Here is a 16,265-nt window from a genome sequence, read left to right on the forward strand (position 1 = left end):
ATTACATAATTATAAATAAAATCAAAAACTCTACTTTGGTTTCAATATTATATAGCAGATTTTGTTTGTAGCATAAACAGCTTTGGGATCTTAGAATAGTTTCATATTTTGTTACTTTTTCGAATTTTTACAAAAATTTAAAAATTTAAAATTTGTCAATTTTGACTTTCAAACTAAATGAGTTTCTCTCACCTAATTTTGAATAAAATCGGTCTTAATGAATCAATTGTAATAAAATATATCTCATTAAATTTGTAATATATTTAGCTTGATGATGATAGTAATTTCTTTAAATTCTATTCATGTTTAGATATTTTACGAATTTTTAAAAACAAACTAATTTTCAATTTTGAGTTATAGCCAAAATGTGATAACATTATATAATTATAAATAAAATCTAAAGCTCTGCTTTGATTTCAATATTTTATAGAGGATTTTGTTTGCAACATTTTTAGCTTTAGGATCTTAGAATAGTTTCACATTTTGTTACTTTTTCGAATTTTTACAAAATTTTAAAAATTTAAAATTTTTCAATTTTGACTTTCTATATAAATGAGTTACTCTCACTTAATTGAGAATAAAATCGGTCTTAATGGATCTATTGTATTAAAATATAGATGATTGTATGTGTAACATATTTAGCTGGATGATGATAGTATTTTCTTTAAATTCTATTAATTTTTCGATTTTTTATGATTTTATAAAAATAAACAAATTTTAAATTTTGATTTATAGCCAAAATGTGATAACATTACATAATTATTAATAAAAACAACATTTCTACTTTGATTTCAATATAAAATATCAGATTTTCTTTCTAACATATTTAGCTTTGGGATCTGAGAATAGTTTAACTTTCTGTTAATTTCTTGATTTTTTACAAAATTTTATAAATTTAAAATTTTTCAATTTTGACTTTCTATCTAAATGAGTTCATCTCACTTAATTGTGAATAAAATCGGTCATAATGAAACAATTGTAATAAAATATTCCTTATTGAATTTGCAATATATTAAGCTTGATGATGATAGTAACTTCTTTAAATTCTATTAAGTTTTAGATTTTTACGAATTTTTAAAAATAAACAAATTTTCAATTTTGAGTTATAGCCAAAATGTGATAACATTATATAATTATAAATAAAATCCATAATTCTGTTTCGATTTCCATATTATTTATCAAATGTTTGTTTGTAACGTTATTAGCTTTAAGATCTTAGAACAGTTTAGCATTTTGTTACTTTTTCGATTTTTTACAAAATTTTGAAAATATTAAATTTTTCAATTTTAACTTTCAATATAAATGAGTTACTCTCTCTTAATTGTAAATAAAATTGATCATGATGGATTGAATGTACAAAGCTATAGCTCATTTAATCTACAATATTTTAAACTTTTTGTTCTTAAAAATTTCATTCCATTTTGTTATTTTTAAATATTAAAAATAAATTCAATTTAGCTTTTCCACCAAAATCAAATATTCTCACTTAATTGTGTATAAAATTAACCATTTGCTTTGAGTTTTATGAAATAGGGCTGCTTTAATTGCCAACAGTTTAAGCTTTAAGCTAATAAAACTATTTTATCATTTTGTAAGTTTTTAGATTTTTTACAAATTTTTAAAAATTCAAAATTATTTTCGCTTTTGCTATTGAGATATTATTACATAATTGTAAATAAAATCATTATTTGTTTAGCAATTTTAATAAATTATATTTGGTTTTATTGGCAATATATTAAGGTTTATTACTGGTTAATTATATTTGAGTTTTGTAGGTTTTTAGATTTTTTAGCAATTTTTAAAAATTAAAAATTTTACAATTTTACTAGAAAATTTTTCTGCCAAAAAATTTTTTTATTTTTTTAGTGCTAAGAACTTTAAAAAGTGTAATTTTTTAATGTTTATTTGAAAATTTTTTACTTTAATGTCTAAATATTTCTTTTATTATGTATTTGTTTAATAGAATCATTACATTTTATAATTTCCTTTAACAATAAGACCATATATGAAATAAAATGAAAATAATTCCAAAAAAGAAATTTCCAAACATTTACTGCATATTAATGTTAATTAAATTAATAATAAAAAACATGAATGAATAAAATGTAATTTAAATGCATTAAATTTCACAAAATATAGTCAGGCCACACAGTCAAATACTCATATAACGTACAAGTACATTTTCAAAAGTAACAAACTTCCGAATTTTTTTCCAAAAAACCAACCCCAATAATGCACAAGTATATAACTTTATTAAATGTATAAAGAAAAAACTTAACTGCATAAATTAAATAAACATAAAATAATAACTTTTCTTTGTAGGTTTAATATTTTAGTAGATTTCTAAATTATTATTACTACAACTAAAATAAAAAAAATAACTTAAATATACACAAAGTTTGAGTCAAACAAAAGTTGCGTATTTTTTTTTGTTGAACATTTTTTTCTTTACAAAAGTGCGTTTAAATGAATGAAGTTTTTAGTTTTTTATTTTTTTTTTTTTTTTTTCATTTTACTATCTACATCTAAATTTCGTTTGTTTTTTTATTATTGTAATTATTGCCACATACAGTCTCAGTACAAGTTAAGTGTAAATTATACTGAATTGTGCGTAACGCATAGATACTTTGCTTGCTAACAACTGCACACATAGTTACATACAAATGTACATATGTAAGTATGTATCTGTGTGTATATGTTTGCTGTTAATTTTTTTTGTATGAATGACGTTATGTTGTACTGTATATATTTGTTGTAAATGAGCTCATTGCGTTGTTGTGACCTACTTTTTTTCTATTTTTTTTAGATTGGTTTCACACACAAACATACATTTCTGAGTTTTTTTTTTCTGTAGCTCTCTAACAAAATACGCACTTTATTAAATGCAGCTAGCGTTAGCAAACACGCACATTACAATTTTATGCTGTTTGAACCGCATGTTTGCTTGTCAGTCTGTCTGTCTGTCCCTCCGTACGTCCGTCTGTCTGTCAATTTTTCAATGTTGTAGAGAGTGTAGCCAACAAACCCTCCCCTCTTCTTTATAAATTTAATATTGTTGTTCCGTCATACATGTTAAACAATGAGAAATTGTTTGAAAATCTGCTTGCAAACATTTCAAAATTTTACAAAAAAGCTTTAGTTACAATACCCTACACTAGGCGTTAGAAGTGGGTAGAGTCATTCTCAATTTAAGGATAAATGTTTTAAAAATGAATTTAAAGTCTGCAGTTTAAAATCACATGAATTCTTTTAAAAAGATCTGGAGTCACTTTTAACAAAATATGTAAAACTTTTGGAAACAAGAAAATTTTGAAAATGTTTAAATTAATCGGTAATAGAGGTATATATGTATATGAGTTCCTCCAACTCCCACTGGAGCATAGGGCACCAGCCGACCGCCAACGGATCCGGTTATTTGCAATAGCTCTTAATTGATTCCAGGTTAAGCATAGGTTGTTCATTTCGGATTCAGTGGAACGTCGCTATGTTTTACGTGGTCTGCCGGCTTTTCGATCTGACTGGTGAAATGGATTCCATCTTAATGCATGCTTGGTCACATTGTCATTATTCCTACGCATAGTATGTCCAATCCACTGCGACTTGCGTACACGTATGACTGTAGCTATGGGTTTTTGGCCAGTTTGATAGTAGCTCCGAGTTTGAAATGGTTCTAGGCCAGAATATGCAGAGTATTCTTCTGAGGCAACGGTTCACAAAAGTTTGTAGTCGGTGGGTAGTGCTACGTCCAGGTTGTACATCCATAGAGAAGTAGAGGTATGAGTGAGTTTAATTGAATCAATAGTTTTCAAAGTAGAGTACTTTTCTTAATAGAATATATGTATTCAAGTCGTTGTAATAACAATACAAAATCGTTAAATTAATGACGATTCATTTATATAATGAAGCGTTGTTATTATATTGACGAAATTTTATTAGTTATTTAATGATATCTTATATTTTAAATACATATGGTGAAGTTATTTATATATTCTATATTAATAACAAAATTTCTTTATATTTACGAAAATGTTCATTAATGCAGTGCCTACAATAATTGCAATGATTTCAATTACAAAATCATTAATATAATGAACAAAAACATAATATTTATGAAGTTTTGTTAGAGTAAAATCAAAAACATTGTTTTCTAAAACATTATTTCCTCCATTTATTTTACTTAATAGCGATTTCTTCATTATGATTTCGCCATTTTTTCTCTATCTAACTATTACATTAACTAAAGCTACGCAATTTTTCTTTTTTTTTTAGCTTAATACACAATTTAGAAATTCTCACAATTCTCTACATACACACACCAGCAGGCCCCCATTATTGGGGTGTGGTTTATGGTCGTATGTAACTCAACATGAGAAACTTTTTCTGCTGCATTTAACTAACAAAAAAAAAAAAAAAACTATGCAAATATTTAACACTTTCAACACTTAACAAAATTAGTAAATAATAGATATAAACATTTTAACACATTTAAATAAAAACCGGGTATTGAAAACTTGAAAACATCTAAATTTGTTAATCTACCTTTATATAAAAGTTTTACTTACCAGGTAAATATCTACATTCATATGTACATAAAAAGGAAATGCGTATTTTTTAAATTTACAAAAAAAGTTTTTTTGTAAAACAAGCTTTTGTTAAGTTGTTTTAGATTTTGAATCTAAAGAAATTCATTTACACAAAATACTCAAGATTTACCTAGACAGACGGACGCAATTACAACTTTGTTAACGTGTTAAGGTTTCCGTTTTTAACGATTTCCCGAAACGCTTGATTGTTTTAAACATTTGTTGTTTTAAGTCTTTGTTTTATTTTTTACATCTTTAAAGTTCTTGGAATTTGTTTTGTACTCGACAATAAAAAAATCTAACTGAATTCATTACATGAAGTACATTTTCTAAACGAAATTTAGAACGCAATTTAATGCGCATTCAAGGCCTTGTTCTTTAGTAAATAAAAAAGTAATCTTTAGTGATCTTAACCACATCTCATTTTCAATTAACTTCGCATAATTTGAAAGCGATTTGATTGAATATCTAGCAAACAATCTCTAAATGATCGTTGCCATGATAATTGGATCTTCGATCCGAAACAACTCGAGTCATACTCGGCCAAAGTTTGACAGCTCAACGACAGCTATATCTAAAACAAGTTTTTCCCCCGGAAAGAACTCTAGGCCACAGTTGAACTGTTACAAGCTTTGGTAAAAAGTATTATGGGAAAATTTAATAAAATTTTAATTTTGAAAAATTCATAAAAAATCGAAAAAAATCTAAAATTAAGAATTTGCTTTAAGGTCATAAAGCCAGTTGACTGGCAAATAAAATTAAAATAAATTTCTTTAAAATCGATTAGTAAATGTTGCTTTTATACACAATTAAGTGATTGTAACTCATATCAGCTGAAATGAAAATTTGAAAATTTTTACATATTTTCAAAAAATCCTAAAAAATCGAAAAAGAATCAGATAAAAACAGAATTCATACAGTTTAAACATAAATATGTTATCAACAAAATAAAAATTATTTTATTAAAATTAAAGCAGAAATTTGCATCTAGTAAGCGATTAAATGATAGTAATCACCAGAGTTAAAATACAAAATTTTGAATTTTTTTATTTTTAAAAATTCATAATAAATCGAAAACGTATTGAAATAAGATGAAATTTTTACAGCTTAAAGCTTAACGTATGGCGAATGAAATAAAATATATTTCATTAAAACTAATGCAATAATATTGATTTTAAGCACTATTAAGTGATGTTACATTATATTGGCCGAAAAAAATATATTAAAAAATTTTGGATTTTTAAAAAATTCTTAAAAATTTTAAATCCATCATGAACCGAATTAAATTCCTTTAGCATAAAGCTAAATATATTACAAATAAAATAAAATATATTTCATTTAAATCTATAAACAAATATTAAGTTTGAACACTTTAAAACAATGATAACTCCCTTTAGCTGAAAGGCAAATTTAAAAAATTTGGTAGTTTGGTAGTTTTGGACATAAAGCTAAATATGTTCAAAATTAAATAAAAAATATTTCATGGAAATCGATAAGCAAAACACTGTTTTATTAACAATTAAATGATTATAACTCGTTTTAGAAGAAATTAAATTTTGAAAAATTTTGTAATTTTAAAAATTTATAAAAAATCAGAAACAAGATAGAACATAACTCAAATTCTTTGGACATAGAGCTAAATATGTTCAAAATTAAATAAAAAATATTTCATATAAATCAATTAGCAAAATACTGTTTTATTAACAATTAAATGATTATAACTTATTTCAGGGGAAATTAAATTTTAAAAAATTTTAACATTTAAAAATTCCTAAAAAATCGAAGATGATCGGGAATAGGTTTCTATTCTCAGATTATAAAGCTAAATAAAATGTGAATAAAATAAAATATATTTCTTAGAAATCGCTTAATAAATATAGGTTTTATAGTTAATTAAGCGACTTGACCCATTATATCAATTTTTTTTTTAATTTTTAACAAAAGTTCATAATGTCAAACACCTGCTGGATAGCTAAACATAAATCAATTTCTTTTTCGTAAAATGACATTTTAAAGACCTAATTTTATTTAACTAAAATTTGTTATTACACAATTTTTTTTAAATATTTATAAAAATCTAAAATTCTAGTCATACAATAATTATGAATTTTTTTATTTTTATATAATCATATTTATTAAATCAATATAATTACAATATATAATTACAACTTAAAGCTCAGTAAAGCTTTTTTTTACAAAACAATGAACAATTTCAATGACGTACGCGGAAGTTTGAAAATTGAATTTACAAAATATTAGAAAAAAACCCATCAAATCAAAATTCAAACCTACAGCAACATTATTTTGTTAAACATATAAACAAACAAATATATTTAAAATGTTAAAGTTTTTGTTGTAACAAATTACACAAATGGCCCTCAGGCCCTAGAAAAAAGCAGCAACAACAACATTAATAGAATATGTATTCAAAAGTACGCACAAACACAAACGAATTTTAGAAATATGTATATAAAAAACTGTATAAATTTATTACAAAATATTAAAAAAAAATAATCTTAACAATAGAAAAATACATTTATTTTTCTTGAGTACATATTAGAAATTTTGAAAAAAAGCTTTTTTTACAAAACGCTTAGAAGATCACAAGTTTTAACGTAAAAAAAAACACATAAAAAATCAAGCAAAGGGAATAGTTTGTATGGCAACACAAATCTATAAAATAAATACATAAATATAAATAAATAAAATTGAGCAACAACATTATCATCATTATGATCATGATCATCAGCCGAAATAGGCCTATTATACATACTACACTTTAAAAGTGCAAAAGAATACGCACGCAAAACGCACTGAGGAAAAAAGCTTTTTTTTATTTCTGAATTCCCTTTACTTCTCTTTTATAAATTCATATTTTTTGTTGGTACATTATTGACGATTGGCTGACAGACAGCCTACACAAAATACTAGTTGGTAGGCATATTTTTTCTAGTTGGTTTAATAAAGTTTTGTTATCTGCAAACCATGTGTCCAAAAAAAATATTGTTTAGATGACTTTTAGTCAATTTGTCTGTCCGTCCTTCTTCTATCTTTAGGTCTATTTCTAGTTTATGCTTTTTTATTTTCGCTTTTATAAATATACAAGGCAAAAAAAAAAAGAATTCAAATGATTATTTGAGTGCGTGCAAGTGTGTGTGTGTGCGAGCTAATGATTTAACAATAGTGCGTATTATAGTTAGGAGCATATGTTTAGGTGCAGTTTATCATAAATTATTTTATTAATTACAATTTTAATTTAAAATTTATAAAAAAGTCAACATTATTAGGCCGATTTAAAAGAGCCTATATTTTATTTTATTCCCAGCATATTAGCTTTAAGATCCAAAAATAAAAATTATAACTTTTGCTACTTTTCGATTTATATTAAGTTTTCATTTCTATGAAAAATGAAGTATTATTACTTAAATTAGAATAAAATCGTATTTTATACCTCGATTTTAACAAAATATATATTGTTTTATTCTTAACATATCAGGCTTTCAAGTCTTAAATTATTACTGAATTTTTTAAAGTTTTTGAATTTTTATGAATTTTTAAAAATTTTAAAAAATTTTCAATTTTGCATTTCTGTCGAAATAAGGCATTTTCATTTCAAGGCGAATAACATGGGAAGTTATGATCCGATTTAAATATAATATATGCTGATTTATTTGCAACGTATCTAGATTTTAATTTTGAAAGTGCTTTATGATTTGTTTTTGATTTTTTATGAATTTTTAAAATCGAAAATTTTTCAAGTTTGATTTTATTGGAAAAATGAGATAACATCACTTAAATGTAAATAAAATCAATATTTATTAACCTATTTTACCAAAACATATATCTTTTTAATTACAACATATTTTGCTTTATATCCTACAACCTTACCCTGGGTTCTTCGCTACCTTTATCGAAGTTAAATTAAACCGAAATTTTGATTACAAATGTATAGAATATGAATACTCTCATAAATTTATTATAATAAAGTACATTTTCGTCACTATAAAAACACCATATGCTTTCGGGTTTTTGTACCAATGAAAAACTCTCTTCCTTTAGATTCTCAGGTATGTTTAATTAAATCTTCTGATTTTATGGAAAAATTTTTTTTTTTTAAATTACAGTATTTCTATTTTCATATGCATTCCCAGCAAAAACTTGGTAATGACCCTTTGTACCCTTTTATAGGTTCTAAACAATTAAAACCATGTTTTAAAAATATTTTAAAAATTCAACATCTTAGTAGAAACCTATTAATAAATATTTATATGTTAAAACCAATAATTAGAAAAAATAATATTTTATAAAAAAATTAAAAAAAGTACTATTTTTATCCCTTAAAAGTCCAAATTTCATAAAAGTACCAAACTTGTATTGGTAATTTTTCAACAGGGTAGGAATATGATATACATTTTACTTTTTTGTTTACAGGTTTAAAAGGTACAAGGTCTAGAGGTCTACAAGGTCTAAAAAAAGTACCAAAATACAGGTTTTACCCGTTTACTATTAAAAAAGAACTGAATTTCGAAAAGGTACGCGATCGCAGATTTTTCGAATAAACAACGATAAGTGTAACATTTTTGTATATCAGTTTTAGTTTAGGTCATGTTTAGGTCATGTTTCCTTGATGAAAAACCCTCATCTTGGTAACGAGGTGCTACCAGTACCTCTAGTCTGCCGGGACTATAAACTGGTAAGGTCAGTTCACTTCTCGGATTTTCCTTGGAATGATTTGACATGGGGTCGAACCAGAGAACTATATAATCTGGTACTACGGGTGGCCAGTTGCCCGCAGGACTTGTCCTGACTGGTCAGTTGGTTGGTGTATGCGGATCCTTAGAGAATCCTTAGAGAATCCACATTACCAAAAATACAACTGCTGTCGAAATATCTTGATTATAGAAACATTGAGGTTGTGCTAAAAAACTATTTGCTTATTTCAAAATTCCACTGCCCCTAAACATATGCCCCCTAATGCTCATCAGTCACTCACAGTCATATTTATGCGTTATATACATTTTCTTTAGCTATATGCGTTCATAAGTGTTAAAAATATATAATTTTTTTCCTCGGTGCGTGTAAATAAATCTACAAATAATAATCATAAAAAAATCAGCCCAAACTAAAAAAATATTGCTTCATCAAAATTCAAACATTTAACAAAAAAATTGTATATTTTTCCTATTTAACAAATATTTCAAGTGTGAATGTTTATACAACAATGATTACAACAACCTTGCAGTAAATTTATTGCTTCTTTTTAACAAAAAAAGCGAAAACTATCAGAAAAAAAGCTTTTTTTTGTTCGTAAAAGATTGACTGCGTTGGTGCGTATACGCACTATAGTGCGAGTGTGTGCGAGTAGTTTAAATTTAAGCTTTTTTCGTCTTCCTCATTCTTCTTATTTATATTTTATTTTCAATAAAGTTGTTGTTGTTGTTGCTGTTGTGGTGTGCTTTAAAGAGTACAACACATTTTTAATTATGTTGTGCGAGCTCAAGGTTTTTTCTATTTATTTTTGTTGTTGTTGCTGTTGATTTTAAATAAAAATATGCCTATTGTTGTTGGTGTTTGTTGTAGTTTGCTGTCACTGCCACTGCTAAATGTTGTTACTGTTGCTGCCTGGCTGCTATTTTAAATTGTAGTTGTTGCTATTTCTATGTTATCAACTAATGCTGCTGCTGCTGCTGTTAATTGTTGTTGTTGTTGTTTACGCACTCTTTTTGGTTCCGCATTTATGGCTGCCAAAAAAATGAGTGCGTGTGAGTGCGTATGTTTGTTCTTAGTTTTTCTAGCTTTTTTGTTTGTTAAAGCAGCGGCGCACTATTTAGTTTGTTTTCATATTGTATTCTATTTGCCTCCTCTGCCCCCGTTGCCCTAATTAGCTTTTAGTTTTGATGCCCTGCTTCTCTCCACTTATTTACAATAACCCACCGAGAGCCCTCATTTATTTTTTTTCAGTTTTATTTCCCCAATTTAACATGTTGTTGTAGACCTTGGATTTTTTTTCGTTTGCGAGCTTCTATGTATAATTGTTGTTGTATGCGTTGAAAAAGTGCGTTTGCTGGTGTTGTCCCATTTCTATGCGTATGCGTGTTTGTCTCGTTACTATTTTGATTAAACTTTTCGTCTATATACAAGTTTTTTTCTGCTATTTTGTGGTCTGACATAAGCTAATTTTTTTCCATTTCATTCGCAATAAATTGTGCGTTAAGTTTTTTGAAGTCTTTATACTAGTGTGTTTTTTTGTTCTTTTATGTTTTTGTTATTTTTTGCAGTGTAAAATTTTATGTTATTTGAAAATTCTATTAAAAATAAATGGATTTTTGATCTTCTTAGAAAAAGGTAAGATAAATTAGAAATATTTTATATGAAATATTTATGTTTAATGTGACAGATGTATTTGTTACAAATGGTTGCGTTCCATATTTTAGCATAACTCGATAACTATTGGCGTGATTGGTTTGAATTATATACCAACAACTATTAATTTGAATTAGTTTCAAAATATGCTAACATACATTTTTAACAATCTCTATTGTTTTTAAGATATGTATTTAAAAAGTTACATTTATGCAAAATTATTTTTTTTTTTTTTTTAAATTCATAAAAAATCAAAAAACCCTGATTCTTGAATTTTATTTAGAGGGAATAAAACTACATATGGTGCTTATAAAATGAGCTTTATTGCATTCTGATCGTTTAAAAAATGTCCATTTTATTCAGAATTATAAAAAGATAATAAATTTTGCAAGAAAAAATAAATTTTTGATTTTGAAAAATTCATAAAAACCCTAAAACACCAGAAAAGAGATTATTTTTTTCACAAAATAAAGCTAAATATGTTTCAAGTAAAATATGATATATTTCATAAAAATCCATTTAAAATTTTTTTATTCACATTTAAGTAATGATATCTCGTATTGGAAAAAAATTCGAAATTGAAAATTATTTGATTTTTAAAAATTCATAAAAAATCAAAAACGTTGCCTAATGAGTTTGCATTCTTACACCTTAAAGCTAAATATGTTGCTAAGAAAACCAGATATGTTTCATTAAAATCGCTTGATAAATTTTATTCACAATTAAGTGAAGATAACTCATTTTGGCAAACACTAAAATTTGAGAAATTTTTGAATTTTAAAAATTCATAAAAAAACGAAAATAATAAAAAATGAGTTTATTTCTTTTGCAACATGAATCTAAATATGTTGCAAATAAAATGAGCCATATTTCAATAAAATCATTCTATAAATTTTAATGTTATTTGCTTTTAAATAAACATAACTCATTTTCACAGAAATTTAATATTAAAATTTTTTCTATATTTAAAAATTCTTAAAAAATCAAACCCATTGCCAAATGAGTTTATATTATCAAGCCTTAAAGTTAAACATGTTGCTAATACAAAGATATATATTTCATTAAAATCGCTTGATAAATTTTGATTTTATTCACATTTAAGTGAAGATAACTAATTTTGGCAAACACTTAAATTTGAAAATTTTAAATTTTAAAAATTCATAAAAAATCCAAAATAATACTAAATGAGTTTATTTCTGTTGCAACATGAATCTTAATATGTTGCAAATAAAATGAGACGTATTTCATTAAAATCAATCTATAAATTTTAATTTTATCCACTTTTAAGTAATCACAACTCATTTTGACAGAAATTTAATATTGAAAAATGTTTGATTTTTAAAAATTCATAAAAATCGAAAATGACCCTAAATTACGTTATATTCATAGGCTTCTTAAAGGTAAAACTGTGGCAAATAAAATAAGTCATATTTCATTAAAATGGTTGCATAAATGATGAACATATTTACAATTAAGTGATCATACATTTACATTTAAAAACTAGCAAAAATAGCTACTTTTATTTGTTATATATTAAGCAAACTAATATGCGAAATTAGACATTTAAATCACAATATGCTCCTGCAATCGATTTCATTTTAACTCCACAAATTGCTGTAATAAAATTACAAATCTAGACTTTTACATTTTGATTTCTCTTACAATTACCTCCAAATTAAAAGAAGAAAAAAAAATCACTGCATTTTGTCAATCTAAAAAGTGCATTTGAAATTAATTACAAAATAATTAACCACTTCCGTTTCACATAAAGTGCTGTTGTATACATAGGCCCATACTAACGAAATGAAGCTCGGCACAAACAAACACGGAAGTAAAACAGAAAAACGAAAAATTACATGGAAGAACTAACTGGTATGGGAATCTTAACATTTAATTAGCCTTCTTTTCGTAAACCTTCTTCATCACATAACAAAACATGCACTTAAATTAAAATAGAATTACAACAGCTCTTTTTTTTGTCGTATTAGACTAATTTCCCAAAATTTATGTTGTTTTAGACGTTTTTAAGGGAAATTTGTCAAATAATATGTGAAACAGACTAAAACAAAACATGAAATTTATTGTAACGACAACATTAAACTCAAAATCATTAGAAACAATGCAGTTTGAAAAGCAGCCAAATTACAAGCCATAGGAAGCAGCCACACAGCCATAGGAAGCTAAACAGCCAGCCAGCCACTTCATTACAAGTCAAATCATTTCAAGTGCACTCGAAAGCAACAAAAACAAAGAATGAAGAAAAATCTCAATAATAATAAAAACAGCAGAAACAAAGAAAATAAGAAATTGTTTTTGGTAACAAAGTAGAAGGTAGTTAAAAGCCATAAAGAGAAATATAACAAGAAGGGTTAAAACAATATTTAACCAGCAACAAATGCTGCTGCAATGTGCATGTTAAAATGGGGAAAAAAACGTTATTAGGCACTTACTGCCATACACACACACACTCTTGCCACAACATGTATATTCATGCAACAAAGCATACACGACACGCATGATGGCAAATTGTACCGTAATATTTGTACTCGATTTTTCTTTTTCGTTTAACAATTTCCAGCGGATGAAAACAAAATTACCGCTAAAATATCTACCAGCATATGCTGCAAGCTTTCATTTTCGAAATTAGGTTTTTTTTTTGGAGTAAACAGAGTAAAGTTTTTATAGCATCGCTAGGGAGAGAAAAAGTACCAAAAATTAGTTAGTCAGTTAATTATTTTGTTAGTTAGTTAGTTAGTTAGTTAGTTAGTTAGTTAGTTAGTTAGTTAGTTAGTTAGTTAGTTAGTTAGTTAGTTAGTTAGTTAGTTAGTTAGTTAGTTAGTTAGTTAGTTAGTTAGTTAGTTAGTTAGTTAGTTAGTTAGTTAGTTAGTTAGTTAGTTAGTTAGTTAGTTAGTTAGTTAGTTAGTTAGTTAGTTAGTTAGTTAGTTAGTTAGTTAGTAGTTAGTTAGTTAGTTAGTTAGTTAGTTAGTTAGTTAGTTAGTTAGTTAGTTAGTTAGTTAGTTAGTTAGTTAGTTAGTTAGTTAGTTAGTTAGTTAGTTAGTTAGTTAGTTAGTTAGTTAGTTAGTTAGTAGTTAGTTAGTTAGTTAGTTAGTTAGTTAGTTAGTTAGTTAGTTAGTTAGTTAGTTAGTTAGTTAGTTAGTTAGTTAGTTAGTTAGTTAGTTAGTTAGTTAGTTAGTTAGTTAGTTAGTTAGTTAGTTAGTTAGTTAGTTAGTTAGTTAGTTAGTTAGTTAGTTAGTTAGTAGTTAGTTAGTTAGTTAGTTAGTTAGTTAGTAGTTAGTTAGTAGTTAGTTAGTTAGTTAGTTAGTAGTTAGTTAGTTAGTTAGTTAGTTAGTTAGTTAGTTAGTTAGTTAGTTAGTAGTTAGTTAGTTAGTTAGTAGTTAGTTAGTTAGTTTGAAAGGAGGATGTAAATATATACATCAAATCCAAAGAAATACACCTAAACCTCTATCGGGCACTTTTTGTGCTCCATAACCGGTGCCTCAGGTGAGAATAGAACCCACCACCTCCGGTCTACCAGACTAGAAAACTAACCACTGACCTACCGGAGGTCACAATGAGGACATGAGTGAGAGAAATTTTTCGTAATTTTTACAAATTCCCCAAAATTTGTACAATTACTTATTAGTAATTTTTTGTTCTAAAAATTTTACTTTTTTAATTTTCTATAATATATATCGAAAGCTCTATAAGAAGAAAATTTTTTGTTCTTCATTGGTACACAAAAGCATAAAGGTAGCAAAGCACCCAGGGTAAGCTAGTAAACTCCTAAAAAATATTTCCCTTATGCCGGCTAATTCCAAAATAGAAACCCTACTTCCCAACAATCAGCAATGCTTTTCAAGTCCCCTCTTTTTTTGGACAATTTTTCTACTTGCAACAACAAAAAATTTCAACCTGAGTTCACTTAATAAAGTAAACACCCCCCACATCCCCCTAACAAAATTTGTTGCTGCTGTTGTGTGTGTGTCTTCTGATGCATTTGTAATTAAAGTGTAGTGAGCGAAGAGCTAGCAGCAGCCAGCAAACAAGCAAATGAGTCAATGGAAATTGTGGTGAATTTGGTTGCAAAAACTCCTCCAAAATGTCGTCTAAAAAGCTGGCAAGTGAAAATTTTGTTTTATTTGCAATTTCTTTACGTTAGGATTTTTACAAGTTGAGTGCACTTCAAAGTAACAATTCAATTTCATGGTTTAAAAATGGCCGTATATTTTTTTATTATTTTGCATTTCTACTTCAGCTTCGCTGCTTTTATGATGTCGCAATTTATGTTCTTTAAAAGAAAAAAATAATTATTAAAGAGTTAAAAAAAATCTTCATATGCAACTTGTTTTTGTTTTTAAAATTGTTGCTTTATGTAATCTAAATTTTAAAAACCATTTTTTTATAACTGGGTTACATTACACCGCCAGAATGTGCATTTGAAATTTCGTTTCATTTGGTTCAACCATGCATGTCAATTTTACCGCTATAACCATCATTAATATTAGGGTTTGGGGAAACTCCCTTAGAGTTAGAGTTGTCCAATAAATGCAGTTTAAATAGCATGAGAATTTTTATTTTTTCAAAAAATCTGAAATCTTATATAATTTTTTTTAATTTGAATATTTCTCTTATTATGTTTGTATTTTAATTAATTTCTTCTTTAAAAACTAATGTTTATGTTTTGTTTTTTTCTTTCCAGGTAATTACTCACTTGTTAAACCAATTACAATGACATTTCATTTGTAAGTACTTATTTCAAATTAAAATTTGTATATTTCTTCTGATTAAAATCAAGAATATCTCAACCATAAAATCCCTATGAAACATGTCTAATCACAATTTTTTGTTTGTCATGAAACCTTTGATCTAATTTCGAAGAAAAACGGCAATGACAGAGATAGTTTACCAGTATTTAAGTGTCATTTCCTTATGCTAAAATTTTCTCTTAATACACTCGTGTAAGAATACGTGGCATTATACTACTCTCAGACATTTTCATTCTGTGGAAGAGTCTCGTCCTGTTTTCTTCGTAGTAGGGGGACCCTAGTCTATAGTCTAGTCTTTAGCCTATAGTCAACTATAGACTTTAGTCTAGTCTGTAGTCTACTATAGACAATATAGTCTAGTCTATAGTCTACTAAAGAATACAGCCTACTACAGACTATAGTCTAGTCTAGAGTCTACTCCAGACTTTAGTCTATAGTCTACTATAGACAATATAGACTAGTCTATAGACAATATGGACTAGTCTATAGTCTACTACAGAAAATAGTCCAGTTTATAGTCTACCATAGACTATAGTCGAGTCTATAGTCTATT

This window comes from Lucilia sericata, unplaced genomic scaffold (genome assembly GCF_015586225.1).
Source record: "Lucilia sericata isolate MDLA Ls3-8-SP2 unplaced genomic scaffold, ASM1558622v1 Contig000095F_arrow, whole genome shotgun sequence".
In the NCBI taxonomy this organism is placed as follows: domain Eukaryota; kingdom Metazoa; phylum Arthropoda; class Insecta; order Diptera; family Calliphoridae; genus Lucilia; species Lucilia sericata.